Here is a 26,843-nt window from a genome sequence, read left to right on the forward strand (position 1 = left end):
ACACTAAAGGAAAGATAAAATCCCCAAAAGCATTATAGGGCCTCTTTAAAATTACTGAAGCGCTGGTAATTATTAAATCCCCCACATCCACATATAAAACAAATCCTGTCCGAATAGGGTTTAAATCTATCCCTCAGCCTTTGTTTTCATTTCCAAAAAAAATTTAAATAAAAATATCTATAGGCTTATGTATGCTTATTACCTTTCTTTATTAGGCACATGCTTTTATCCAAAGCAACTGACAAATAAGAACAACAGAAGCTATTCTTTCAAAGGAGAAAGCTGTTAATTTAATAATTTATTTACCTGATTTACAAGGAGTGGCTGAATGGCAGAATATAACTGTTAGTATTATTTGAAGAAATGTCTTGCCTTGTGGCTCTCTCTGGTGGAAAAATTGTTAAACAGCCTGTCTTTCTCCATATGTCTATCTGTTTAAAAATGCAGTTGTAAAAATAGCTATTTCTTCTGTTATAGCTCTGTCAAATTTATGTAATTTTGCAAGTGACCTGAGAATGTTCCTTTTTCCATTTTTTTTAAAGTTTTGCTAAGTTTGAAAATTGTGCTCACAAGATACAAGGCCAGTTAGTTATTATGGGCCACAGCCCAAAACGTATTTGATTATATCTTCAGAACGATTTGAAATATCAAAATTATTTTGATACATTTTTGTCTGGAGGTTCTTTAAATTACCTATACCAATTTTTGTGTGAATCGAAAAAATCGGCCTAGGACGAGTTCGAAAAAGTAGGTTTTCAAAAATAAATTATATTTTAATAATAAAATAATATTTAATATTTTTCTTGTGTGAATGGAAATCCTTGTGGCCATATCATTGGGAGCACTGGTGGATTCAGAGAAGCTACACATTTTTATTGTAGACTGTGGTTCAGGAGTTAAAATGCAAATTAGCTAATTATACCACCTATTATTACTATATTGTGTATAGTAATTTCCATAATCCTCTGCAATTCCCAATATGAGTTATAAGGTGCTGAAATTTGATTGGCCATTGGCGGCCATTTTTGTTAAATTGTCGAATCGATTTTTAAGAATATGTTACCATCTGAACCAAAGAACATGCATATTTAATTTGAACTTTGTCGCTCAAAAGGCTGTGGAGTTATGACAGTTTTTAGTTGTAGCGCCCCCTAGAAATTGTCAAAACTTTGCTGACATCTTCTAAACATCCTGTTGACTATGTGTACCGAGTTTGGTTACGTTTGGAGTTTGCATGAGTAGATATTGATCAATTACTCAAATCACGTTAAACCGGAATTGTATCGTTAATTGGAATGATTTCACGTATCAACATTTTTGATAACTTTTTGTCAGGGGGGTCTGCAGATGATGTATACCAAATTTTGTGCCGATCGGACTAACGGCCTAGGAGTTAAAAAAAAAATTAAAATAAAAAAAAATGGAAGAAACAAACTCAAAAATAATTTTGATTCTAGCCCTTAAGGTTGCAGAGATATGAACACAAATGCAAAGGTGCTTATTATAGCGCCACCTAGTGTCTGACGGATGTGTGTGGGGGTGTCTGAGTAGTGCGGGGGATTTGGAACCATCCTGCCAAGTTTGGGATCTGTACGACTTACGGTCTCTGATGCCCTGACACTTTTAAGGCAGAAAAATAATCATAAGAATAAGAATAATAAGAAAATCTGAACAAATACAATAGGGTTCCAACATCTTCGGTGCTTGGACCCCTAAAAATCCTAACAAAAACAATAGGGTTTCTAGCCGTTCGGGCTTGAACCCCTAAATACATTATTACCATTCCATAACAGCATACAAAAATAAAAAGAAAGGTTTGAAACGTTCAGTATAATGTTCTTCTGGTTACCATTCTAATTAATTGCCTCTCACCTTCAATTGTACTTTTTCTAAATTGTGAACTCCTCCACTGACGTTGAGGAGTAGTTTTAAAAGCCAGGGGTTGGCAACCATTGGCACCCATTATTGGCACATGGGCAATAGTGAGGGTGTGGACAAACCATTCATGTGACCAGCACAGCACACTTTTTTAATCTGAACACACATTATTACATTTTGTAATGAAAAACGCTGCATAACTATTTGAATAGTACCACATACTGGTTTAAATGACATAAGGGTAAACGAATAGTAACAGAATTTTTATTTTTGTCTGATCTATTCATTTAATATTTCAGCCATAATTGACAATGATGGTTTGAGTGATGTTTGCAATACCTGTTATGTTGTATTCATTACCATGTCATGGCAGCATAGAAAACCTCACATGGCTTGAATGGAATAATTGACCCTTTCTCTCCTCGGGCTATTCTGCTGGCATCCTGCTGAGTTATATCTTTTATTATATTCATGCCTTTGTGTGTCTCTAGCCCGAGCAGATTTAATGATCTCCCCAATGCACCATTTCGTAATCTATAACCAGTCTGGCCGAGCACAGGTGCTTTGATTCTCCACAATCGCTCACGCTCAGCCCCAATCAGGTGGCCGGATTTAACCAAATGGCCTTGCCGCCGTTGTTTAGCTCTTTAAATGTTTTAAAGGACGACTGGGCTTTTAAAGTGGTAGGGTGAGCAGGAAAAGACTGCCAATTTAAATGACGGAGAACATAGAGGCGAGACAACCGCTGGGTTGTGGCTTTCATCTGCCGGATGTTTGAATGCCGGTCTGAGAAATAAAATGGCAATCATAAATATGGTTTTGATTTTCTTGTCAGCTGCAACAACAAAGTTACAAGGCTAGAAGATTATGCACCATTGATCACTGTCTGCTTGGGGACATAACAAATGATGACCTTTTTTGTGGGTTTTGGGGGCGTAAAAGTACCAGCCTGGGTGTCTTCCGTGGCATTAACACAAATTAGAGTCCAGCGTTAAAGACCCACATAAATTTTCCGGGAATGTGCTTTTGTCATTACTGTGGCAATGAGGTGCTGTAAAGCGCTGCGAGGTACTGTGTTTGAGGCTGAAAGACCATTAAATACTTCGATTTATGTTTACACACACACCCATTTGGCCCTTAGAAATTGCAGTCTCATTATTGGCCACACACACACACACACACACTCTCTCGCACTGTAATTTCCTAAAAAAATTTATATAAGCTGCTATGTTCTGATTACATATATTCCATACTGCTATAATGGCTCCACACTTTGAATTCTACACTTAGGAAGTACATTACTCTAGCTGGAATTTATCATAAAGGCGCATAACTTCAGAAACATTATAAAAATGCGGCCCTATTCTATGCAGAATGTGTTTGTTTTTTTGTTTTGTTTTTTGTAAGTGAATGACATAAGTACACTAAGCGCAGTGCTCTTGTAGTGAATATTTGGATCTGAGACACGTCCGTAGCCTTGAAGCCATTGTCTCGGAGTGCGAGTGTAAACACTATTCCATCTTTCTACCCTTTGATCACGACGCATTTTTGAATAATCAACTCTTCCCTTGTGGATAAATGGAAAGGAAACTACAAAATCAAGCTCTGCTAAGTACACTTTTGAACTGCCGCCAATCAGATTTCATAAGTCACAATATTTCATTATGACATTAAAAGCTTAAACGTGAGGGTTTGGCCTTCAGAATATGTAATATGTCACAGTGGTCTGTCTACAATCTAGTGTTTAAGGCAGGGCTACTCAACTTCGGACAGGTCAGGGGCCGCAAAGCTGGATCCCTGTACCTTCAAGGGCCACACTCTTAATCTTTATGATATAATATTAATCTTTAATATATATAATATTATAAGTTAACATTTGTATAGTTAGAACAGGACAGTTCACCTAAAATGATAATTATTTCATCATTTACTCGCCCTCATGCCATCCCAGGTGTGTTTCTGCTGAAGACAAATGATCATTTATGTTAGAAAAAAATAAATAAAAAATCAGCTCTGATCAATATCTAAGATTTTGTCTTTTTTACTGTAAATCTCGACTTTCACTTTCAGATGTGAAAGTGAAACTAAACTGGTGCCACATGTGACTTACAGATGTGAAAGTGCAGATTTATAGTAAAGAAGGACTTAAATATTGATCTGTTTCTCACCCACACATTATATCACTTCTGAAAACATAGATTTAACCACTTGAATCTTATGGATAATTTTTATGCTGTCGTTATGTGTATTTTGGTGCTTCAAAGTTCTGTTCACCATTCACTTGCAGTGTATGGACCAACAGAGCTGAAATATTCTTCTAAAAATCTTAATTTGTGTTCTGCAGAAGAAAGAAAGTCATACATATCTTGCATCATGAAGGTGAGTAAATGACAAGAGGCTTTTCTTTTTTAGGGCACTATCCCTTTTAGTAATTATTTTAAACAAAAGGGGTGTAACAGTTCGATTTTCTGATATAGATCAGTTCTGTTGTGACTGTGATTGTCAGCTAACAAACACCATGAGTGTTCAACATCGCATACACCAGAGATGTGTTCATAAATTGGTCCTGTCACATTTTGTCTGAATCCAAGTTGAGAATATCGATAAATGCTAGTCCCAATGTGTCATTTTCATTATCTATGTGAATGTTGAAGTCACCAACAATTAAAGCTCTATCTACATTAACTACCAAATCTGATAGAAAATTTGATATATACAATTTGAGATAGAAAATGGTGATATATATACTGTAGCAAGGGCAAAAGATGACAGAGATTTTTTATTTATATCTGATGCTGTCATATTAAGCGTTATTAGTTCAAAGGACTTAAAGTTATATCCTGTCCTCTGATTAACACCAAAAACATCACTGTAAATTGTAGCAACTCTTCCTCCTCAACCCTTCAGACGAGGCTCATTTTTATAACAATAACCTGGGGGAGTAGATTCATTTAAACTAATATATTCATCCGGTTTAAGCCAGGTTTCAGTCATAGCACATCCAAACTATGATTTGTAATAATTTAATTTACAATTAGTGCTTTGGTTGAAAGAGATCTAATGTTTAGTAGCCCTATCTTTATATGATGTTTATCTTCAATTATATTTCTTTTTTCAAGTTTGACCTTAATCATATTTTTTCTAAATGATTTAGTTAGGGGTTTGTATTTGGTATTTTGGGGAACAGACACAGTCTCTATATGATATCTAGGTGATACAGTCTCTATGTGTTGTAATTTATGTGACCCTATGATGAATGATGCTATTCTCCGAACACCACTCAGACATCCAGCCATTCAGTGACACTAATCTACTATAAACCTCATCATCACGATGAGCAGGGAGGGGGCCAGAGTTTTTGCAAGTTCACACACCTCTTTAACATTATCTCTAGTGAACTCCGACTGGCAAAGCCAGACATCATTAGTGCCGACATGAATAACAATTAGAAAATCAACATTTAGCATTAGCCAGCACTTGTATATTTGATCTGATGTCAGATGCTCTGGTACCGGAAATGCATTTAACAATAGTGGCTGGAGTCCTATTTCCACGATCCTTACAATAGAATCACCTATGACCAAGACTCTTTCAACATGATTCTCAGTGGGTGCATCACTGAGAGGGAGAATCGATTGGAAACCCTAACAGGAACGGGAGAGTGGTGTCACTTTGCTGAGTGAGTATGCCACTGAGACGTCTCCCAAATGCCCTGCTGGGGGGCTCTACAGCCAGAACCAAAGTGTGTGTGTTGCTCGCTGTACTACCCACATCCAAAACAGTATCTACTGACTTCTTTTTCTCACTGACCTCCACTAGCATTCTGATGCGTGTCTCTAACTCATTAACCTTCTCTGTTGGCCTGACTAATTCCTTACATTTATCACATGTGAATCCCTCACTGCTGATGGAAGAAGCTATAGTGAACATGTGGCATGTAATGCAGGAAGAAATAACATGAGCAGATGCCATGACTTACTGCAATTGTTTGTTGTTGTTGGTTGTTCCTGAGTGGCGAGGGTTTGAGGTCAATGTGAATCCCTCACGGAATTGTTTGTTGTTATGGTTGTTCTTGATAATCGGTGCCTTGAGATCGATGCAATAATCCGTGTAACACAGAGGAGAAAACGGGTGCACGCTGTAAAATGCACACAGTTTAATCGCGATAAAAATAGAAAGCAGATGCATGTGGAAAAATGCACGCAGTTGAACCGCGATAAGAGAATAATGCGGGGGGAAACCTGATGCATGCTGAAAGTGGCAGATATTAAAGATTAAAGCTGAAAAAAGATAGATAAGAGATGCTAAAAAAGCTAGCACGCTACAAACACAGATTCGAGCTAAGCGCCAGCAGCAACAGGAAGTGCCGTCACACAAAGTTCAAACTTAGTCACCAACCTAACTCTAAACCTAACCATTAGTGGAGTAAAAATTCAATTTTAGAGGAAAAATGCAACCTCTGAATCAAGCTCACCATTGTTTGTGAACGCGATTACTTCCTGATTTCCATGGGACCAGAACATGTGTCTCTGTCGCTAATCACACAACCGGCCATTAACTGTGCCACAGGAGAAGGTAAACACATTTAAATTGATACAAAGATTTCTGATGGGAGATAACACTTGTCAGTAACTCGGAAGAATGGTGTTGATTTCAGGGTACTGGAACATTCAATAGCAACATGTTGAGATCATATTGAGTGACTGACATTCTGCCAAATATCTCTGTTTTTTGTAATATGGAAGAAAGTTCATCATATAGGTTTGGAAGAAATGAGGGTGAATAAATAATTGAAAGTGGTTGAACTGTTTGAACTATATAGTGTGGAAAGTCATACTTCTCTAAACCATCATGGCTTCAATATGCCCTAAAGCTGCAAAGGGCTAATTACCCATCGAAAATAATAATAATAATAAATAAATAAATAACTATATGTCTCCAAATTAACATAGCCAAATCTGTCAACTCAACAGGCTAAGATTAAAAACCTGCTAGCCAACCATGAAGGTTAAGATGACCTTTTAGATATGGTTGACTCTTTTTGTATCTGTCTGTCTCAGAAGACCAGTAGGAAACCAGAAAAAAAAAAAAAAAAAAAGCTTTATTAATGTATCCAAATGAATGACCTGGGAGTCATTTGCCTTTCAGTAAAATAATTAACATGTGTGCTGTGAATTCATTGAGTGAATCACATTAAAACTACTTTAAGTTTGATACCTTTTCCTATGTAGTGTAGCCTGTACTACCTCAGTTGTGTTTTTCTGCAGTTTTTGTTGGGGAGTACAGCTATACACGTTTACAGCTGTACTTAAGCACTTTTCTACAGTTTTGGTAATAAAAGGCAATGGTTCGGCAGAGGTGGCCCTCTAAACCTGCCCATTTACAGTGTTGTTTTCCCTGCGGTTCTCAGTTATTATTTTTTTGGTACAGGTGAAAACCCCCTGGAGTAAAATAGAGGGCATTTGGTTTCACTTTCAATTTTTTTTCTCCCTGCGAAGGTATCAGGAGCTTTCAGCTGGGTGTAAGTCACCCACGCAGACCAATGAGTCAGATTCGACCCAAACTTCCCTTGCTAGAACATCTCAGGCATAATGGAGCTTGTTTACTCTTCTTTATCACCCTTCTTGGTTGTGTAATCATCTGTGCTGGTGCTTGTCTGCCACCCAGCAGATTCTGTATCCTCATTTTCATTTGTAACACTAGATATAATATACCTCTATACCTGTGAACCTTAAAGAATATTCTGGCTAAATACACTTTATGCTGTCAGTTACCTAAAAAAAAATAAAACAAGCAAAACATTTTTTTACAGTAGTACATTTTTTTATGTATGTGGGGCAAATCCACAGCATCATATTAAATGTTAAGAAATGTACAGTTATCACTATACACGTTAGCACGAGACTGGTGCAATAGACTTGCTTAACAGCCACTTTAAAATGATATCCAATCTTTCAACTGGAACTTTGCATGATATCTGTGCAAGGTTACCAAGAAGGGATGTAAACCCCACCCAAAAGAATTAAGTTTGTAGCATATTACCAGCCGTTTCTCCACCTTGAATAGTCGTCTTACCTCAACAGGGCGATTTAGACAACTTGCCAGATCATAAATAAGAATCAAAGCTGAAATAAGTAATTTCTGCGACACTAGTGCTACCGAATGGAATTGCAAAAATAAACAGTGTTTTCAGAATACACCCCTGGTCTTCAGTTGTTCAAACAGTCAGACAGTCCCGCCCACAACTCACACATTTGGCTGAGTAATGTAGTTTGGTGGGGTCTAAGCGGGTTGCTCAAAACAAACACAGGAATTTTCATAATGTCACTGATGGAAGTGGCCTCTTTCAGCAGGATAATGCCTCACATGTCCTCAGCTGACGGCTTCATTCATTGAATTCTACCCGCTCAACACCAGTTTCATGTACAACAGTAAAGAGAAGAATCAGGGGTGCAGGCCTTATGGGAAGAATTGCACAGAAAAAGCAACTTTTGAAACAGAAAAACAAAAAGAAAAGGTTAGAGTGGGCAAAGAAACAGACATTGGACAACAGATAATTGGAAAAGAGTGTTATGGATCTTAATCTCAGCTTTTGTGGGATCAGCTAGACTGTAAGGTGCGTGAGTATCTGGACAAACTGACAGCTAAAATACCAAGAATCTGCAAAGCTGTCATTGCTGCATGTGGATGATTTTTTTTTTAATGAGAACTCTTTGAAGTAGTTTAAGAAGTTCTGAACATTTTTTTTTTTTCAAATTGTAATAGTAATTTTTCACATTATTAATGTCCTGACCATACATTGTGATCAGTTGAATGCCACTTTGGTGTATAAAAGTACAGAGTTCTTTCCATAAGAGCAAAATCTGTACATTATTCCAAACCAAATGGGCTGGTTTGAGTATTTCTGTACCTGCTGATCTCCTGGGATTTTCATGCACAACAGTCACTAAAATTTACTCCGAATGGTGCCAAAAACAAAAAACATCCAGTGAGCGGCAATTCTGTGGACGGAAACGCCTTGTTGATGAGAGAGGTCAACAGAGAATGGCCAGATTTGTTCGAACTGACAAATTCTATGGTAACAGATAAATGCTCTTGACAATTGTGGTGAGAAGAATATCATCTCAGAAGGTTGGCACTGTTTTGGCGGCACAAGGGGGACATACACAATATTAGGCAGGTGGTTATATCAAGTTTTAATATTGTGGCTGATCGGTGAGTGTATATGTATATATATATATATATATATATATATATATATATATATATATATATATATATATATATATATATTTTTTTTATTTTTTTTTTGTGTGTGTGTGTGTCTGTTGTGTCTCTCAGCTAGTAATTTGATCGATCATGGAGTGAGAGACAATGCAGATGACTTCAAACGAATTGCTCACTGACTGACGTGCGCTGACTCAACGCACAGCATACTTTACTTTTTGTCACTACCTGCTGGCTAAAATCTTTAATGTCACAGGAAAAAAAATATATAATTTGGTTTAGAATGCCACAGACAGACGTGGAGTGATACAAAGAGTGAAGCATCTAAGTGCTGATGGTGTGAGACGTCAGTACTCACTGAATGTCTCTCGTACAATCAGATATGGGAACCGGAACTAACTGTTGTGTGTGCATATATATATATATATATATATATATATATATATATATATATAAGGGATGTGCCCGAACCCGAATACCTTATTCGGAAAGGCACGAATAATGACTTCAAAAAGAATGATGGATTCATTCGAATAATATAAAACATATTGGTATGACTGATTATACAAGGAGCACAAGGATAAAGCGACATTTTAAATAAACATAATCCAAAATTACAAATAAATTACGAATCTATGCAGCCAATATTTCTAATGTGCAAACCTTGAATGAAAATGCGCACGGTGTGATTTCAAATCAGATGGACGCAGTCTCGACTCTGTTTGCAGTCTCTGTTAATTGTATGCATCTGGAGCTTGTAACATTAACTAAGATACAACATCATATACACTTTCCACTTCTTGAAATATCTATGTCAATGCATCACGCGATTCACACGTGATTCCCATGTATTCATTTATAGTCTAAACTTAAGTGCGATGTTAAATTCCTTCTTCTTTAAACTGTGCTAAATTTGAGAATGTTATGTGTTCTTGAACTGGAAAGGCACTACTAAATAATGGTGTCCTATCGTAAAAATTCCTGATAGACTTACGGGACTTTCACCTGGTTGTAGGCTATATTGATTTTATTTTCATTTCTTTTCATGTTTACATTTTTATTTATTATTCACTGCAAAATGTGTGCTTGACATTTCACATTTTGCTAGACACCTTCTACCTTCAGAATAATGTTGTTATGCATGCACAGGCAAAAGAAAATTATGTTTCCTGCGGATAGTAAAATCAGAAATAACAGGAGAAATCACAACATATTCCACAGTTAATGTAGCCTACAAATTCAGCTTCATCTGGCAAGAAAAAAATTATATATATATATATATATATATATATATATATATATATATATATATATATATATAATTGGGCTATTGGGCCAACAATAATAATAATAATAATAATAATAATAATAAGTATTATTATTTATTATTATTATTATTATTATTATCCATCCATCTTCTATAGCTGCTTGTCCTATGCAGGGTCATGGGCATTGCTGGAGCCTATCTGAGCTGTCTTGGGCCGAAGGCAGGGAAAACCCTGGACAGGTGGTCAGTCCATCACAGGGCATTATCATTAATATTATTATTATTATACAATTATTATTATTAGGTTATCATTATGAAAAGGCATATTTTATTAATATAAACTATAAATGTAAGAGCAACATTTGAAATGGTATTATTTAGTTTTGACGCACTTCCGGATTAAGCCCCACCCACACCCGGTTCTATCCGAATACAGAGACAGATACAGATCATTTTGTCATATGAACAGATACAGATACAAATACAGAAAATGGGTTCGCTGCACACCCCAAATATACAGTATATATATATATATTAGGGGTGTGCAGTGAGCCCATTATCTGTATTCTGTATATATACAGTGTATATAGCGGGTTATATTGCAATTTAAAAAATATAATTTATTTCTTGTATGCATTAAATTTTGACATTTTTAAAAAGCTAAAATGTGACCAAAATGAGAAACTAATGGTAACATTTAGTAAAACGTCATGGTTACTTCCATAACCTCAGTTCCCTGATGGAGGGAACGAGACGTTGTGTCAATGTAGTGACACTAGGGGTCACTCTTGGGAGCCTCAAACACCTCTGCTTTTTTAAAAAAAGGCCAATGCGAATTGGCGAGTGGAATTTGCATGCCACTCCCCCGGATATACGGGTATAAAAAGAGCTGGTATGCAACCACTCATTCAGGTTTTGTGCTGAGGAGCCAAGACCAGGTCCTGACCATTTCAGCGGGTAGTTCAGCGTTGTGGCAAGAGGGACACAATGTCTCGTTCCCTCCATCAGGGAACAGAGGTTACGAAAGTAACCAGGATGTTCCCTATCTGTCACTCACTCGACGTTGTGTCGATGTAGTGACACTAGGGGTCCCTAGACACAACGCCAAAACTATCTGAACTAACCGCTGTGTGCCTCGTAGCCAGCGCACTAGGCCGTCATGTAACCTCCCCCAACACTCTTATGAGCATCGAACGGTCCTTCAGGAACTAGTCGACTGCCCAACAATAGGGACAGGATAGCCCAGCCGAGGCCTCTTTTCCTCTTTTTTCTCCCCAAAAAGAGTGGAATTTGTTAACCAACTGGGAGCCATAAGTGTCTACCTCGGGGGGTGTCCCACCCCAAGGGGAAGACACTGTGGAGACTACACCCACCCAAGTCTTGTCAGAAGTATGTCATGTGGAGAGGTCCCATGGTAGGTCCTACCCAAAGGGGGAGGAGTTTCTACAAAGCATGACGTCCGGGGGCAGAGGGACAGGGAAATGATTTTACGGAAGATATCACATGGGGTCGCCTTTGGGGAACCAGCACATGTGGAGCACTTACCTCAGTACAGGGCCTCATTAGCGCACGTACTGGGCCGGCAGTGAGTTTCTCCGCAAACTCAACTGCCAGAGGGCTAAGGAAGAAAGTCAACCAGGGATCACAGTCTGTGAACACGACTGGGAATCAAGAGCACATGTCTTCACCTCAAGGGAGGGGAAAGGTGATATGCGCAAGCGGTACACCCGGCCATCTGTTCCGGAACTTACCTGCTCGTGCCTGCCAATACACTGGACGAGACCGGCTCAACCCGGAGATTGTAGAACCTCGCAAAGGTGTTGAGTGCAGCCCAGCCTGCTGCTCTGCAGATGTCTGCCAAAGAGGCACCACTGGCCAGGGCCCAGGAGGCCGCCACACTCCTGGTAGAGTGGGCCCGTAACCCCGCAGGGGGTGGCACATCCTGAGCCTGATATGCCATCGCGATGGCATCAATGACCCAGTGGGCGATCCTCTGTTTGGAGACAGCACTTCCTTTCCGCTGTCCACCAAAGCAGACAAAGAGCTGCTCGGAGCTTCTAAAGCACTGCGTGCGATCCAAATAGATGTGTAAATCTTGCAATGGACACAGCAACGCCAAAGCTGGGACTGCCTCCTCCTGGGGCAGTGCTTGCAGGTTCACCACCTGATCCCTAAAAGGGGTAGTGGGAACCTTGGTCACATAGCCCGGTCTGGGTCTCAGGATCACGTGAGAGTAACCTGGACCGAACTCCAGGCACGATTCGCTGACAGAGAACGCCTGCAGGTCCCCTACCCTCTTGATGGAAGTAAGTGCAGTCAGGAGAGCAGTCTTCAAAGAGAGTACCTTAAGACCCCGAAGGACTACAGAGAGGTCCCACGAGGGGATGAGGCATGGTCTGGAGGGATTCAACCTCCTAGTGCCTCTCAGGAACCTGATGATCAAGTCGTGCTTCCCCAAGTACTTACCATCTACAGCATTGTGATGAGCCGAAATAGCGGCTACATACACATTCAAGGTGGAAGGGACAGCCGCCCCTCCAGCCTTTCCTGCAGGAAGGAAGGCACCGATCCGACTGCGCATCTCTGGGGGTCTTCGCGTCGGGAAGAACACCACTTAGCGAACAGACGCCACTTCAAGGCATACAGGTGCCTCATAGAGGGAGCCCTAGCCTGAGTGATTGTGTCTACCACCGCGGGTGGTAGGCCACATAGGTCTTCTGCGTCCCGTCCAAGGGCCAGATGTGTAGATTCCAGAGGTCTGGTCGCGGGTGCCAGATGGTGCCCCGTCCCTGAGAAAGAAGGTCCTTCCTCAGGGGAATTCACCATGGGGGGGGCGCTGTCACGAGGAGCGTGAGTTCCGAGAACCACGTCTGGGTGGGCCAGTAGGGTGCTACTAGGATGATCTGCTCCTCGTCCTCCCTTATCTTGCACAGGGTCTGTGCAAGTAGGCTCACTGGGGGAAATGTGTATTTGCATAGTTCAGAGGGCCAGCTGTGTGCCAGGGCATCTTTACCGAGGGGTGTCTCGGTCAGAGCGTACCAAAGCGGGCAGTGGGAGGATTCCCAGGAAGCAAACAGGTCTACCTGTTCTCGACCGAATCGACTCCAAATCAGCTGGACCACCTGAGGGTGGAGTCTCCACTCTCCCCTGAGGGTAACTTGACGTGACAGTGCGTCCGCTGCTGTTGCCCGGGATGTGAGTGGCTCGTAGCGACATGAGGCACTGCTGACTCCAGAAGAGGAGATGGCAGGCGAGTTGTGACATGCCATGGGAGCGTAGACTGCCTTGATGGTTGATATACACTACCATCACTGTGTTGTCCGTCCGGACCAACACGTGCTTGCCCTGGATCAACGGCCGAAAGCTCCGCAGGGCGAGAAGTACTGCCAACAACTCTAGGCAGTTGATGTGCCAACGCAACCGCGGGCCAGTCCAGGGGCCGGCAGCTGTGTGCCCGTTGCATACGGCGCCCCAGCCCATCTTGGAGGAATCTGTTGTAACCACGACATGCCTGGAGACCTGCTCTAGGGGAACCCCTGCCAGTAGAAATGCAAGAAATGTCCTCTGTCTGAACGCCTTCAGACAGTTCAGCACTGACTGTGCATACTCGTTCATGAGGCGCGCAGTCATTGAGACTGAGTCCAACTCCAAACCGAGAAAAGAGATGCTCTGAACCGGGGAGAGCTTGCTCTTTTCCCAGTTGACCCAAAGCCCCAGTCGGCTGAGGTGCCGGAGCACAAGGTCCCTGTGTGCGCACAGCAAATCTCGAGAGTGAGCTAGGATTAGCCAGTTGTCGAGGTAGTTGAGGATGCGGACACCCACTTCCTTTAGCAGGACAAGGGCTGCCTCTGTGACCTTCATGAAGATGCGAGGGGACAAGGACAGGCCAAAGGGTAGGACCTTGTACTGGTATGCCTGGCCTTCGAAGACAAACCGCAGGAAGGGTCTGTGTTGAGGTAAGACTGAGACATGGAAGTACGTGTCCTTCAGGTCTACCGCCGTGAACCAATCTTGATGCCGGATGCTCGCTAGAATGCGTTTTTGCGTTCAGCATCTTGAACGGGAGCCTGTGCAAAGCCCAGTTCAGCACTCGCAGGTCCAGGATTGGTCGCAACCCACCGCCTTTCTTCGGTACAATGAAGTAAGGGCTGTAGAACTCTTTCTTGATCTCGGCTGGAGGGACAGGCTCTATCGTGCCCTTGCGCAGAAGGGTAGTGATCTCCGCATGCAAGGTAACGGCATTCTCGCCCTTCACCGAGGTGAAGCGGACGCCGCTGAACCTGGGCGGGCACCTGGCGATCTGAATCGCATAACCGTGTCAGACGGTCTGGGTCAGCAATTGTGATGGGTTGGAAAGCGCGAGCTACGCGCCCAAACTCCGGGTGAGGGGGACCAAGGGAATGATCACTTCGGACGTACTGGCAGGTGGGTCTTGCAGCGGGGCGGAGCTCGAGGTGCCACGTTGAGGGGACTCGAGCCCCGTGACTGTGCTAAGTCCAGGGACATCGAAGCACTTACTTGGCTCCTGATGCCCACCATAAGGTTGGTCGAGGAGAGGGGAGGAGGAATCACGTCCCCGTAGTCCACTGGAACCAATCCTGTGTGGGCGTGTTTGTGCCACATCTGGGTGCACAGGGGCGGGGGATCTGCCGCTGGAGCGCCATACCTGCGACGGTGGTCGTAACGACGGCTGTGCGCACCAGACATGTGACCCAGGAAATGAGAAAACCACTCTTCTGTCAAACTTTTGGGTACCACAGCCTCTTGGGCATGTGGCAAAAAATGAAACAGAAGATTCTCCTCCCGGCCCTCCACCGGGGGATGGAGTGGTCTGTTCACTAGCTCCAGAGAAGCAGGTCTCCTTGCCCCTGGGTCGCCCTTCTCAGGGGTGCTTCGAAGCCTTCCTCGAGTTCTTAGCGGCCAGCCATGAGACGGGTGGCTTTTGCTTCCTGCATTGGGCTCCACGCCAGGGCCAGGCCACGGGGCAGGCTGCGGCGGAGCCAGTGTTGTTGCAGCAGGAGGATGCCCTTGTCGATGAGCAGACGGAGTGCGGGATCTTGAGCCATGCCAGGGCAGGATCTGTCGTATGGCCTCCGTCTGCTTCTTCACCGCTGAGAACTTCTGGGCAAAGTCCAGGCCAACCTAGGAGATGGGTGCCTTGTCAGCCTCTCGCATCTCAACCAAGTTGAGCCAAAGGTGGTGCTCTTGGACCACCAGGGAGGATATCGCCTGCCCGAGAGACCGTGCCGTGACCTTCGTCGCACAGAGAGTGATGTCGGTCGCCAAGCACAGTTCCTGCATCAATTCCGGTTCAGAACTACCCTCGTGCAGTTCTTTTAGCACCTTGGCTTGGTGTACTTGCAGGAGAGCCATGGCGTGCAGGGTGGAGGTGGCTTGTCCAGCGGCACCGTAAACCTACAGGCCCTGGATGTGAGCTTCGGGCACCCACGGCAGGTGGTGGCACTCTGCAGACACAGGTGCACCGTGAGCACCTTATCCACCTGGGGGAATCACCGAATACCCCCTGGCCGCTCCACCATCAAGGGTAGTGAGAGCGGGGGAGCTGATAGACCGGGACCAGGCAGTAAAAGGTGCCTCCCATGACCTTGTCAGCTCCTCATGCACTTCCGGAAAGAAAGGAACGGGGGCCCAGGAACCAATCGTCGAGCCGCGAGGGTTCAGGGGAGAGTGGAGGATTCCACTCTAGCCCAAAGCTTGCGGCCGCCCGGGAAAGCAAGTCCGTCATTTCCATGTCAGCCTGAGACTTGGCGACCATTCCCAAAGGAGGAAGCCCAATCGAAGCCTCTGCGTCCGACTGGACGGGCCTGCTCTCCGATGCTGCGCTCGATAACTCATCGTCTTCCCAGGCTCTGAACAAGAGGTCAAACTCACCCTGAGATGAGCCGACGGTCTCGTCCGAGCACCCTACCGGGGCAAGCGAGCTTGCTGGGGAATGGGAGGTCCATGGGGGGATACCTGGCGAAGGTGGTCCCATTGATGTCCCCAAATCATCCCCAAAGCAAGCCGCGACCGCAACGTTGCCATGGTCATGTTCTCGCAATGAGGACATGAACCATCCACGTACGATGTCTCTGCGTGGGCAGTGCCCAGACACGTAAGACAGTGATGGTGGCTGTCAGAAGTCGAGAGATAATGGCCACAACCAGGAATAACACACAAAGATGTTCCATTTGTGCCGCTCTTTTTGTGAATGAAAATATACTCTTTTAGAATATAGTCTCTTTTTTCACTCTGCCAAAGCACCCAGGGGTGTTCTCTGCACTCCACAGGTGCAGAGGGGGAGAAGCCGCTGAAATGCGCTGTAAATCCAGCAGTTTTGAGGTGCGTCTTCGGAGGGAAATTGAATTCAGTGCACTGAATACAACCACTCGGCTCCGAAGAGAAAATCTGAATGAGTGGTTGCATACCAGCATGTCCGGGGGAGTGGCATGCAAATTCCACTCGGCAATTCCCATTGGCCTTTTTTCAAAAAAGCAGAGGTGTTTGGGGCTCCCAAGAGTGACCCCTAGTGTCACTACATTGACACAACGTCAAGTGAATGACAGATAGGGAATCAATATTTTCATAATGTACCAAGTTAGAAGGTCTCCTGTATAAGTAACAGCATTAGCTGAGAGAGAATGTCTTTCATATGTAATAAAAATAGACAATACAGCAGAAATATACCCAACTGAATTGGAATCTAATCAAACTGAATCAGGAAAGACCAGGCATAAAATGAGATTAAACATTTTTATTTTTTATTTTTCCAATCAGTTGTTACAACTTTGTTATTCCAGCACTGTTTTAGCATTCAAACTGGTTATGAATGTCATGCTCTGTAGAGCAGATCATATTTGAGTGTCTGTCTCGGCCCCTAGTGCTCAATGAACTCAGAGGCAGGTCAGAACGTCCAGTCATGTCCACCTCACCATGGTAACTGGTGGAAAATGCTTTAACTGTGCCATTGCAACCCCAAGATGCTGCGGTTCACCTGACACAATTTGTCACCACAACTAAAAGACAAAAGCATAAGTGCATGAATAACTGTGTGTGACTGAGTTATTTTATGATATGTTGCTCAGTCATAAATTGCTGAGAAAATGTCAAGCTATATAAAACCTGAGGTCACACAGGGTTGTTATTGAGTATCTTTATGTAGTAACTTTCTAGCGACAGACTGAACTACCAGTTTTGATAAAAATAAATTACAACCTCTATTGAAAAATAATAAACAATATCTCTCTCTCTATATATATACACCAATCAGCCACAACATTACAGCATATGCATGTATAGATGTTTTGTTAGTAACTTGTAGTGTAGCTAACTTCTTTAAAAGAGTAGTAACAGACATCATATCTCCATTAAAAATATTTTAGTTTGTGTTCTGCAGAAGGAATAAAGTTTTACGAGTTTGAGACTAAAGGGTCAGTAAATGATGAAAGAATTATAATTTTTGGGTTAACTACTTCAACCCTTTAAACTCGGATGAGCCCCTGAAATAAATAAATAACTACATTCATGACCAACACAAAATAGGTATCATTTTAAAGCTTAGGGCCTGTACTTTACAGTACATTTAGGCATTATGACCAAAACTGAAACAAGTGTTTTGAAATTTGCAGACAAATCAGAAGTTTTCAGTTTTGATAATTTATTATTAATGTTGCACTGCACATTTTATTGTAATCTGTAAAAACATCAAACTGATCAAATATCCATGTGTTATATGTCATTGTAAAGCTCTCAAAGAGTAGAATACAACCAGCCTATTTGTTTTACTCATAGACAAAAATATAGCGAGTAATAGCTAAGTGCTACATGTAAACAGGTGTTGCTTTTATGCATCTTTTTTGCTTATAACTTTATAAAAAATAAACATAAAAAGAACATACCATTACTTAGAGGAGACAATTATCTTTAAAACAAGCCCACACACAACTTAATCAGATGCACAGATCATTAGATAATCCACATTAAGGAGAGTGTGCACACAGCATGTGTTATCTGGCTAAAAACACGTTCGCTTTCCTGGATCAGATGACTTCATTGAAAATATGTAGTACATTGTCAAACATCATGGAATGCTAAACCAATCATATTAGGATATAGATCTCTGCAACATGAGGTGGAAGTCATCCAAATATGGGCAGAGAGGATCGTTCACTCTAATTACATAAGGCCACCAGGAGATGCCGCCAAGTACATGACACAGACTCAATGATGGCTAAAATGACACAAAATGGAACTGAATGAGATCTCATTACTCATGCCTCCATGCTTTGGAGAGAGAGCATACCTTTAGTCATGGTTGTGTAATTAGTTCTTATGTACAATCATTATGTTTTATTTGTTTGGAGAGACTTTTGGACACTTGGAGATGTTTTTGGACACCAGGATAAATTATTTGCTTTGTCATATCAACACAATATTTTACTCAGTTACAGGAGACATGATTGAGAAAAAAATAAAAAAAAATCCGTTTTTCAAAACTACCTTATTTACACCCTGAAATATAAAATGTCAAATCAGAAAAAAATAAGAAAACAGGTACATTTTTGTCAAGTATCTTTGTGATATTTTTTTTTTTTTCTGTGAAACTCAGAATTGATCATAATATAAATCATTATTTTATTTATTTATTTATTATTTTTAACCAAACAATTTACCCTTTTGGGTATGCCACTGAAAGGAAATCTTTAAAAAAAATTACCCTCAGAGCTTAAAGTGTTAAGTTACGAGTAGTTTGTGTGTGTGTGTGTGTGTGTGTGTGTGTGTGTGTGTGTGTGTGTGTGTGTGTGTGTGTGTGTGTGTGAATGCTGTGAGGTTTTTCCCTTGGCATCATCTTACAGTGAAGCTGATCTCAGTAGAGCATCTGGGGCATGATCAGAGAGATGGAGTTTTTCATCCTGATCTCAGAACTGTGAGTCCATTTAGAGATCTCGGGCCCCTGGAGACTCGTCTCAGAGCATTTCTTCTCTCCCTCCATATGGCCACTACAATCTGTGGCTCCCCAGACAACAGCACCGATCCAACTCACTAAAGAGACTATAAACAAGAATGAGAAAGAGAGAGAGAGAGAGAGAGAGAGAGAGAGAGAGAGAGAGATCATTAAAAAGGGAAAAGGAGAGAAAAAGAATTATGAGAATGGTAAAACTAAATGTGTGAAATGACACTGGGCAGTATGACGCTATATACAGAGGAAGGGTAGAAGTGTGTTAACTGGTAGATAATTTGCTATACATTTTATACTGCAATACATGTATTAGTGTGGCTATCAGTAGGCAGGAATGTTTTAAGTCAGTTACTACTGAGAAAGACGGAGAAGAATTGTGAAATAATAAAAATACAGAGAGGGACGTGTCCTAAATGAAAAGTCAAGTTCTGGTTCTGTAAGTAAAAATTCCATTCATTTTCTCCATAGGGGAAATTATTTTTAATGGTAACTTATAAAACTTTAAAGACAGACCTGCTGTGAGCTCTGAGGTTGTTAATTGATGGATTATGCTTCTGCTGAAACTATAATTTTACATTATTTCAACTTCATAAAAAAAAAAAAAAAAATATATAAACAATTTTTGCTTAATAGTGGAATTTCTGGTGAAGAACTATACTACCTATTATCCTGAAGAGAAAACATCCACCAATCAGAGAACTGCAGTGAGCAAAGTGCACCAAACCAGCTCTGAAGTGACTGCCCACTTCCATGATGCACTGCAAATGACGCAACTTAGTCAGTCTCACTACACTTTCAAACTACTTATATATTTGTATATATCTGAACATTTTGCTGAATATATTGTGTATAAAATATACAACTTAAATCAACAGCCGTTTCACCGTTTTTAATTTGATTATGTCATTTGCAATACTTCATGTGATTGAAGTTCATTTCCTCATAATGTACACAATCTTGTACCTTTGTCTTTTTGTAAGATTTTCAAAAAAAAATTGTTTTGCGTTAAATCAAAGTTTGTAATGCTGTGATTCACCTCGAAGCTGGTTGGTTTGATTCATGGCTTAGAATGCTTTTATGAAGTACTTTATGAAATCCCTATGGAAAAAAATAAATAAAACAAATAATTTGTCTGAAAAAAATGCACTGTTGCGATCTATTATGCAGCATTAATATAGAATTTAATTGATGTACGGCAATAGTTGTGCATATATCTTCAAATGAATCAGTTTTGAGTTTGAACTGTCTGTTTGAATGTTTAATAATAGTTTTATTAAAGGGATAGTTCACCCAAAAATTCTGCTGAACACAAACAAAGATTTTTAGAAGAATATTTCAGCTCTGTAGGTCCATATAATGCAAGTGAATGGTGGCCAGAACTTTGAAGGTCCAAAAAGCATATAAACACAGCATAAATGTAATCGATAAGACTCCAGTGGTTAAATCCAGGTCTTCAGAAGGGATATGATAGGTGTGGGTGAGAAACAGATCAATATTTAAATCTTTTGTTTTTTTACTATACATTCTCCTCCCTGCCCAGTAGGTGGCGATATGCAAAAATAATGTGGATTGCAAAAAACAAAAGAAGAAGAATGTGAAAGTGGAGATTCATAGTAAATAAGGACTTAAATATTGACCTGTTTCTCATCCACACCAATCACTTTGCTTCTGAAGACCTGGATTTAACCGCTGGAGTCATATGGATTATTTTTATGCTGCCTTTAACTCTTGCTATACAAGTAAAGCCTCAAGCCAGAGCTCACTGTCTGTGAAACACCTTTTATTGAACTGTGGTATTTCTAGTCCTCTGAGAAAATTATTGTATTCTGCTGACACTCTTGAAAAAGACAATGTCAGTCCAGAATCAGTTTGAGATTTTATTTACTTTTAATTTTTATGGATCTTAATCATCATGTATGCATATGTTTTTAGTTGTTTTGCCTATTTTTATATTTTAACCTGGATTTCGCCATTAAACTAGCCAGAGAAGCTGTCATAGTGTTGAATCTCATAAATTAAATCAATAAACAAACAAATAAAGCCATAAAGCTGTTGCATTCATGCGAGTCTTATTTATTTATTAAGAATTATCAAATAAGAAAATAATCCAAAGTATTTCATTCACTGTTATCCAAAAATAAACTATCACATGCTTATTCATTATATCAACCATTTGTTCCTTAAAAAAAGAAAAACATATTGCAGTATATACTATTATTGCAATGTAATATAACACACACCGTTATATACGTAAGACGTTATGCCCAGCACTGACAATGGAAGAATAGAGTTTGAGGGTGTTGGAAAATATTTTCTATGTCATCGTGGGGAACGTTAATATTGACAGGAAAAATGACAGAAATGGCGGAATCTGTATGAGTTTGTTTTGTGAATAAGAACGAACAAGTGCATTAAGAATAATGATTTTCTCAGTACACAGATGGTAAGAGCTTGCAGGGTAATGGCACATGGCGCGTGTAAGTGTGCGAGAGCGAGTGACGATCGTAGATTTGGCTCTATCAGGCTCGGCCGTGTTCCAATCACCGTGGAGACCCTAAAGCGATGACATCATTAGCGGGGGTGGATCTAACACGTTCTATTTAAAAGCAGACGTGCTAATTGGCTTGGCAGAGCCTTCAGTCATCTCTATGTTCCAACCCCCTGTGACCATCAAACTATTCAGACATCAGTGTTAACCACCTACACATGATGACACGCACCTCTCACTCTCTCTCTGTCCTACCTTTTATACATGAGCGGTAGACATGCCTAAAGTGAGAGAGATGTTTTCACCTGATTTACTGCCTGTTAGCATATTTGGGAGTGTATGTCCCGTGTTATTCAGTAGCATGTCTTGTACGTATGGAGTAAATAAGCTGTATACCGTTGTATGATGCAGAAGGGATGGTGTGTGCAGTGTGTGCGCATAGACAGCAGGATCGGATATTATGTCTCCCTTAGGGGTCATCGGGCCGATAATCGTAGTGGTCTGCTAATCTGCGTGTGCAGGAGGCAGAAGATGGGCTGGTGGGATCACAATCCATCTCTGAGGTTTAAGGATGTGGCTATCAATGTGTCTCTGACAATAACTCCTGAGATGGAGAAAGAGAGAGACCTTTACTAACTCAATACTAGTGGTCGAACAATATGGATTGTTTGATGGCCGATTCTGATGCCGATATCCAGAGAGCAGGGTGGCCGAAACAATGCTGATATACCACAGAATTTAATATAGGAAATAACAAACATAAAATTGCACATATATATATATATATATATATATATATATATATATATATATATATATATATTATATATTAATAAGCACCACATTTACTGAATTTCACACAAAACTAAAAAATAATATTGAATTTTAAATGGTAGATAGCAGTTTCTGTTTAGTCATCAGATTTTAGTAATTTATTTGCACATGAAGAAATTGTTAATATATTAAGAAGAAGGAAATAACAGTACACACAGTAGTCCAGCAACCATGGATGGCATGTCCACGTTAGCAATCGCATTTTATCCAAAAATACAGAATCAAACCATTTGTACATACAGTGCATATTGAATAAGACATTTACTTATAGCACATTTGAAGCACTTTTAACTTGGGCTGCATCCCAAAATGTCGGCAGCTGACTTGCTACCTTGCTACCTAATCAGTTAATGGCTTAACTAGCAGCTATTTTTAATTAATGGAACTCTTAAGGAAACTGGTCTCCGAACAGTTTGAAAAGCACCTTATTTTCATCCTACCTCCATATACAGCCTCCGGAGGCAGCATTTTCCTGGTTTCAGACACAGCCTTGAAGTTGCACACACACGCTCGTGCAGGTCCCAGCACGAGCCTCAATCTCCTGACAGTTTAAACAGCCTGGATCGCCTGCTTGGATTGTCACGGACTGACCGTTATTAACTTTTGATCCTGATCTTGAAGTTTTGATTCTGGCTGATTGAATACACACTTCAGGGGAAGATATTAGATGAGCACTCAACGAGAAGAAAACGCTGGATTTTCACGTGGTTCGTGAATTATATCTGTTTAAATGAGATATCTGCATATTAGCAAAAGCTATATAAAAGAAGTTGATATTTGCCTTGTATCATTAGAAAAGAAAGCTAAAGGTGACATGGAACTGTTGAGGAGAGACTGTTGGAATATTTGGTTTAGAGGTAAATAAATGAGCGCTCCACAAGACGCTGGATCTGCTGAAGTTGTGTGTGAGGTTATTACATCTGTTTAAATGAGATATGCGCATATTTGCAGACGGTATATGATATTTGTTTTATTGATATTTGCCTTTTTATCATTAGACAAGACAGTTAAAAGTTACAGGGAACTGTTGAGGAGAGAGAAGGAGAATGAAACAGGCGAGCACTTTAACGTTATGAGCTCAAACATCTGCCGACGCTATGATATGCGGACCGTTTAAATGACACTGTGTTGCACATCGGTCTATTATTGTAGTAACACGATGGCACGTACAACAAAATGAACTGTGACTGGTTGTTTACATGTCTCAGTTGCTTCACATGCAAGCAAGCGATTCTCAGCGCCCTCAAGAAACAAATCTTTCGGCCGATGTTGATAATTAAAAAAAGTCAGAATATTGGCCGATTTATCGGCCTCGTCGATACAGTATATCGGCCGACCACTACTCAATACCATACAATGGCTGTGTCTCATTTGGAAGGCTGCATGCTAGGCAGGACGCATCCTTTGAAGGCTGCAGTATACCGAGTGTCCTCCTTTAAACAAGTCTTGTTTAAATGAGACGGCCTTTGTAGGACAAATGGAAATGGAACGGAACATGGTTGCTACGACAGCACGCCAACCCTTAACAAGTGCTAGCGCTTTGAGTGAGAAGGGAACAAAGTGCCTCTGGAAGGGAATGTATGAGGTACATTTTAGGAGAGTTATGATGTAAAGAGAAAAGAAAATAGATTTTACAGGTGTACTTTTAGTCTAATAATTTATTTTAATGAAATATTACTATAATTATACATATTATATATTCTGAACCCATCTACTGAGGTACTTCAACTTGGGAATAAACATTACTTGTGTTTGAACATTATATTTACGGGCAAATTGGCGTCTTTTTTTTTTTTTTTTTTTTTTGACATTTCTGTTGAAGCAAAGTATTCTGGGTAATGTGTGCCCACGAAGCATACACCTCATGCATCCTCTGAATTCCCGTGAAAGAAGGTCGCATTCGAAGGCTGCATTCGAAGTGTCCTACTCGCTTTTCTGAAACGAGACAACCTCAATGACGTATGCGGCCGACAAATGCGACCTCCGGAGGATGCATCCTTCCAATGAGACACAGCCAATATCAAGACCCTGCCTCAGATAACCAATGCTTATGAATCAGCTAGACATAAAGTGAGATCACCACACAAATGGAAACCCATTTTGGATATTGGGATAGCTGTAAATCTGGGGCATTAATAAGAGCTGGGTATATAAATATATTTTCTGATTAATTCCGTTCTTTATTTGAACAAACCCGATATAGATTCTTAAAATCGCAAGAATGATTTTGTACTCTGTGCCCACTAAAATTTGTGTAAAGTTTGAATATTTCTGTAATAGAAGTTTCCCTATATAATTAACAAAAAACTAACAAACAAAAAAAATCAAATAAGAAGTAGATGTTACAATTAGTACTGTTGATTTAACACATTAAGTCAGTGTGATTAATTATATAAAAAATAAAATAAATAATAATGCATTCAAAATGTATGCAATTAATCATGTCCCCGCACCGTAAAAAGGAATATTCCTACCATTGGAGCAATTCAAGCTTGACGTACCACCTGGTTTCAGAAGGGGGCAGTAAGCAAAACTCGAGCTGTTTAGGTAATGTGTAGCTGTACAAAGAACAAACCAAACTCAGGCTTGCTTGACACTAGCAACAGCACAAGAAACGCATTCATGCGTTCAAACAAACAGTAGCTGGACGAAGTGCAATTCCAAATGCTGGAATCTCGAGAAGTGTTTTTCTACATTTCAAACTACGTTTATCTTGACACAGCCACCTAAGAACTGTTTTTATAATGCGACGCAACCAAAGTGAGATGCTCAAAGTGTCAGTCTGATGCATGTGTAGTGTATATATACACGTCCTTAGAAAATATAATAAAATCTATCTTGGGCAGATTGACAAATTCAATTGCAAAATAGATTGCTGTGGACTGCAGGCCAGTGATAGGCTTAGATTAAATAATACTGTATATAAATAAACAATATGTTGCATTCTAAAGCCACATTTTTATTGTTTATTAAAGGAATAGTTCACCCAAAAATGAAAATTTGCTGATAATTTACTCACCCTCAGGCCATCCAAGATATATCTGAGTTTATTTCTTCATCAAAACAGAATTTAAGACTTTTAGGATTTTATTTCAGGCCTCCTCCTTTAAACAATGTAAGTGAATGTGCTCCATTTCTTGATGGTCCAAAATCCATATTTAGGGAGCATCAAAATAATCCACACGACTCCAGTGGACAAATAAAGGTCTTCTGAATGCAAACGATTGATTAGTTTGAGAAACAAAACAATATTTATATACTTTTTAACTACAAATGTTCGCTTCTGTACATCTCTGTGATGTGCGCTCATGAGAGGGATGACATAAGCTCGTTGGTAAGGTCACGCGTCACGTGGAGGAGGAGTCAGGAAGCGCGTCATTGTTTACAAGATAAACTTGTGCTGTTCACAAACCAAAACAGTCCAAAACAATATAAAAAAATAAATTACAAAAAATAATTTCCAAATAATAATATATAAAAAAACGATGTAAACAATGACGCACTTCCTGACTCCTCCTCCACGTGACGCATGACCTTACCAACGAGATTACATAATTCACTTGCATCGTTTAGAGAAGGAGGCCTGAAATGAAATCCTAAAAGTCTTAAATTCTGTTTTGATGAAGACAAACTCAGATACATCTTGGATGGCCTGAGGGTGAGTAAATTATCAGCAAATTTTCATTTTTGGGTGAACTATTCCTTTAATCAATGGTTTGCTCATCTACCACAATAATGTAATGCATTTTAATTATCTAAACTATTACTGTATGTTTATTAAATACATGTATTTATTATTATTTAAATATAAATATTTATAATTATTTAATCATTATATATTGTTATTTGGGGACCTTTCTCTGCAAATATTTATATATTTGATTAATTGCGATTAATTTGATTAATCAGCATATCATCTAATAGCTAAAAAATTTTAATCAGTTGACAGCTATAATTATAACTAAAAAAACCCCAAATGAATCAGAATTGAATCAAGATCTAATCTAATTAAATATAATTGAATGTGTCAATAAGGAAAAAATGTGTCAACCCCCAGCCCTAGTTTTAATTTAGTTGCAGGCCACTGCAGCTAAATATGGTTGTCACTCCATCTTAGTGCTTAATTCTGATCTCTTGACCATAGAACCACTGTAACGCACAACCTTGAGTGGCTTTTTGCCTAATTCTGT

At 40.3% G+C, this 26,843-nt stretch overlaps 1 long non-coding RNA gene across 1 annotated transcript; it reads right to left on the minus strand.

Annotated features, from left to right (window-relative positions):
* Positions 1-17,125: 17,125 nt before the first annotated feature.
* Positions 17,126-25,962, minus strand: LOC127435441 (uncharacterized). Its single transcript, XR_007896202.1, has 3 exons — positions 25,673-25,962; positions 19,226-19,423; positions 17,126-17,388 (listed from the first exon to the last, which is right to left on the minus strand). It is a non-coding gene; the product is annotated as an uncharacterized LOC127435441 (long non-coding RNA).
* Between the last annotated feature and the right edge of the window lie 881 nt (positions 25,963-26,843).

This window comes from Myxocyprinus asiaticus, chromosome 45 (assembly GCF_019703515.2).
Source record: "Myxocyprinus asiaticus isolate MX2 ecotype Aquarium Trade chromosome 45, UBuf_Myxa_2, whole genome shotgun sequence".
Lineage (NCBI taxonomy): Eukaryota > Metazoa > Chordata > Actinopteri > Cypriniformes > Catostomidae > Myxocyprinus > Myxocyprinus asiaticus.